Below are 5,104 nucleotides of genomic sequence, written 5' to 3'. Positions count from 1 at the left end.
ATCACAACAGGTCCCGGGTTCGTAACTTGGCAGCGATGGAAAAAACTTTTTTTCTTAAACATTGTCTCCTTTCACTTCCTTTCCTGTACTGTAACGATGTTCTGTCGTCTGCTTTTGTCTCCACTTTCTCCCCCCCCCTCCCTCTCCTCTGGGCTCCTGATTTTTTCTGCAGCCTTTCTACTGCTACTCCTTGACAACATCTAACTTCTGTCTTTCAGCCACACCCCTGATCTTAGGGTCGGTAAGATCTACACTTAGCCTTCTCGGATAAGGACGAAAAATCTCGGATGTCCTGTCTTTGATTTCATCGATCCATCTTGTTCGTGGCTTTTGTTTTGCTCTGAGGCCATGGGATCTCATGCTGTGGACCTTTTTCCTAGCGTGTCCGAGACACTCTATATGTTGTCTGTAGGTGAACTTCTTGCTCGATGCAAAGCCCATTTGTTGTCTTCGTTTCATTGTCTGTTTCTTCTTGCGGTGTTCAACGTTTTTTTCTAAGACATAATTTATTCATTTCGCATGCCGTTATTTTACTTCCCTGTGCTTTGTTTAAGGTCCAAGTTTGGCACTGGCAGTGGATAGTTTTATGAGATAGAGCAAAGACATCGAAGCAGGCATTAGATGAACAAATGTGAGGCAGTGTGGTGAAATCAGGCGTTCGTCAAAAATAATGAAAGTAATAAAAAGAACCACACAAAAAACAAGCATTTTTTAGCAGGTTTTGGGAATTTTTAAAATCAAAATTTTGTTTTTTTGGCTCAACATCTTTCACGCCCGTTAAAGAACACATTTCGGTGTGGATTTTACTGAAAAAACGCTGATTAAAGGCATAAAAGATGTTACTTTTCAGTTTCTACGAACTCTCAAGTAAAGGAAATAACTCAACTGTGGCGGCCGTTTTCTCGCTACTTTAACTCCTGAAACCAGGCGACCCCCACCTTCTTCAATTGCCAATATCTTGACTTCTATTCAAGACAAATGGATAATTTGCTTCATCCCAAGAAAGGTAAATGTACAGGCTTTAGGATGATACCAATAACTCCATATGCCAAAAAATTGACGAGCGCCTGATTCCACCATGTCGAGCCACAAATGGCACACATTTGGGAGATTTAGACGACGTTTACCCATCAGACACCCCAGTACATGAAATGCAATTACAAAACAGTGAAATACCGAGATCTGCAGACAAGGTTGAAATTGTAATAAATATTTCCAAAACGAGAAGTGCTGCAACTATCACCAGAAACTACTTCAATCACTCTTTAGGGACAACTTTTAGTAGAAATAATCAATTCAAGTACCTTGGCAGTATTTTATCCAAAACTGCAGACTGCATTGACGGTGCTCATCAAAGACTTAAACATTTTTTATCGCTTTTGCACCCCCCTCCCCCCCCAAAAAAATAATTAAAAAATAAATAGATAAAAAGATAGATAGATAGATAAAAATAAAAATAAAAAAATAAATAAATAAATAAATAAATTTAAAAATAAAAATAAAAATAAAAATAGAAATAAAAATAAAAATAAAATTTTTTAAAATCTCAAATTTTATGATCATTTCATTGAAAAACAAATTAAAAATACACTATGTAATAGCAATGTGTTGGCGATATTGATTTATGGTTCAGAGATAAAATTGATAAATGAAACAAAACAGTTCAGCGAAAATAAAAATTAAAAAGCTTCCCCAAAATATGTTTACGAGAGAGTTTTAGTTTTAACGAATTGAATTAATTTATTGCAAATAATAAAATGTTGGAAAGAGCTGAAATTGAAGATATCAACAAGAACACAAAAGAAGAAAATTGAGATATTTAAAACATGTTATAAAAGAATGCCAAAATCAAGATTGCCATGTCAGACATGATATTGGAGACCAACTGGAAAACGAAAAAGAGGAAGATCAACTGGAAGTTACAAGGGCAAAATTATTGAGGCCCAGATTGGAGAAGGTGGCCTGGGACAGACACGCGTGGCGTCGACTGATCCCCTCATTATGTACCTGACGGTATAGGGAGAGAGTAAGTAAGCATGCAGAGTTGGTATGAACATTGATCTGATTATAGTGCGATGAAACATTCATGGCTTTCAAAAAAGATGGTGTCACGATTAGAAATATATGATGGACTTGATTTTGATAGCGATATTGCTCAAGCTGTAAACCTTTTAAAATCTGTAAGAACCACCCACTTTGATTTTTTAAAAAGTATTTATTAAAGAATGTTCTAGAATGCAGCTCACCTGTGTTTACAAAAAAAATGACCCCTTCAGACAAATTGCTACAAACCATTGTGCAAACATTGGAGAGTCTATACATCGATAGTTTAGGAAATGTTTGACCAAAAGTTGCGCCTCGAATTTCTGACCGCCCTTTGCTTCTTTGTCTTCATTAGAATGTTCTGATGGAAGAGGATGGGCGCTAGGTGGTATATGATGGATCAGAATTTGACGTTGCGTTTTAGTTTTTTGTCTATTAATTGTCCCGTATGATTTGAATAATACTAATAATGCGCTTTCAGGGTATTTGATTTTTTTTACTACTCGTTTCTATTGATAGTTGTTAACTTGGATATTTAAATGTGGGGGGGGGGGGGGGGGTTCTTGAGATCTCCATTACTTCAGTCTTAGTAATGCACATTTTTATACCGTATTTCTCACATGCATCGTTCAATTTGAATCTGCGCTTCAAATATAGAAAGAATTAGCCATGAAAGAAGCTGCGTGAAGACAACCTTGAGACCATCTTAAGCTAAATTGACCGTCTGTTTAGACGAAAAGAGCCATACGTTCAATTCGTTCTTGGAGGCTCCTGGTCTTCGTGTATGAGGCTCTGGTCGTCAGCGAAGAGCAGTTCGTTGAATTGTTCTGAGTTATCGTCTGCTTCTTTTGTTATCTTGTTCGTGTAGAGTAAAGTAAAGTTGTCCTCGAATCCGATCCGGACATTGGGGATCGCCTTGTTAGTGAGACAACTTCCTGGGCCTTAGGCATATTGTGATAGGGTGGCCAGTTCCTTTCCACGCCGCCTTTACTTCCCCAACTCGAAGTCAGGTACCCATTACTGCTTGGTGGGCAGTTCCTTTCCACGCCGCCTTTACTTCCCCAACTCGAAGTCAGGTATCCATTACTGCTGGGTGGGCAGTAGGGGGCGAAAGAAACCCGCGTTCGAACCGAGACTCGAACCCGGACCTCACGCTCCGCCACCGCACCCTCTTGAGTAGATTATGAAGAGTAAATGGAGAAAGAACACCGTGTTTGGTAATATTTATAAAAAGCTATAAATTCTCTATGTATCTATAAAAAGCTATAAATTCTCTATGTATCTATAAAAAGCTATAAATTCTCTATGTATCTATAAAAAGCTATAAATTCTCTATGTATCTATAAAAAGCTATAAATTCTCTATGTATCTATAAAAAGCTATAAATTCTCTATGTATCTATAAAAAGCTATAAATTCTCTATGTATCTATAAAAAGCTATAAATTCTCTATGTATCTATAAAAAGCAATAAATTCTCTATGTATCTATAAAAGCAATAAATTCTCTATGTATCTATAAAAAGCTATAAATTCTCTATGTATCTATAAAAAGCTATAAATTCTCTATGTATCTATAAAAAGCTATAAATTCTCTATGTATCTATAAAAAGCAAGAAATTCTATATGTATCTATAAAAAGCAATAAATTCTATATGTATCTATAAAAAGCTATAAATTCTCTATGTATCTATAAAAAGCAATAAATTCTCTATGTATCTATAAAAAGCTATAAATTCTCTATGTATCTATAAAAAGCTATAAATTCTATATGTATCTATAAAAAGCAAGAAATTCTATGTGCAATTTCATAAGTACAAATGAAAAGATCAGACAGATTATTGACCGCACTGGGATATATAAGTACGTCTATGTCAAATGTGATACATCGTGATGAAATCAGGCGCTCGTCAAAATAAAGAAATCTGAGAAATAAGCATTTTCCGGCCATTTTCGGAATTAAAAAAAAACAAAACCTTTTATATCCATTTAAATACACATTTCTGAGTGGATGTTACAGAAAAAAACGGTTGTTAAAGGCACAAAAATGTACATTTTCAGTTTCCAAGGACTCTCAAACTATGGAAATCACATAATTTGGCGACCATTTTCTCACGGATTTTACCTCTGAAATCAGGCGACCCCCACCCCCTTCAATCACAAATATTTCGACTTCTATTCAAGATAGATGGATATCTTTTTCACCAAAGGCAAGGCAAGGCAAATAAAAGGAATTTAAGATGATACCCATAGCTTCATACGCCAAAAAACTGACGAGCGCCTGATTCCACCGCGACGTAACACAAATGTCCAACAGAAATAAAACGAAGAATTGTGATAGCTAGAGAAAGCCTGATAATAAGGAAACCAAAGAAACATCTCAATGACAACTAAAGTAGGAGTTTTAAAAGACTGCGAGCGTTGGACAATCACCACCTTATGAAGTTAGACTAGAAGCAATTGAAATGTATTCTTTTAATTAGACTTGAGAATTTCGTGGAGAGAAAAGAAATCGATTGAGCTAGTTAGTGCAGAAAGAAGTCCACAGTGGACATTTTCTTTTATAAATTGGTCGCTTTTAAGGACAAACGGGCTAACCCAGATTTCGTGGGTTTCCTGAAATCTTGAACTATTCCAAAAGTGGGCATTGCCCTACTTCTTGGACAAGTTTGGTTTCATTGATGTGTATATTTGTTTGGTTATAGAGAAAACTCTCCTTGTTCAAAAAAGAAACTGAACAAGGGGCAAAAACCCCACCTTCGATTTTCTCAAAACAGCATTTTTCGGGATAGCCCCCTTGTGCTTAAAAGCGGCCATTTATAATCAGAAAGAAACAAGCAGTCACTGAGATACGTGAATCGACATATTAAGAAAAAAAATCCTGCCCCCCTCCCCTCCTGGAACAATAGAAAACGAAAGATCCGTCCTGTATCTACTCTGACAATAAGGTGAATTACCGTGAGGGTTTCTTTGTCGCTCTAACACATATCGGCTGTTGGAGAAGGCACTCGTGAGTGTCCTTGACTTTGCCTCTGAGGGTGTGTGTGTGTGTGTGTGTGTGTGT

This window comes from Aplysia californica, unplaced genomic scaffold, assembly GCF_000002075.1.
Source record: "Aplysia californica isolate F4 #8 unplaced genomic scaffold, AplCal3.0 scaffold00830, whole genome shotgun sequence".
Lineage (NCBI taxonomy): Eukaryota > Metazoa > Mollusca > Gastropoda > Aplysiida > Aplysiidae > Aplysia > Aplysia californica.
Note: the sequence above shows the minus strand (reverse complement) of the source record.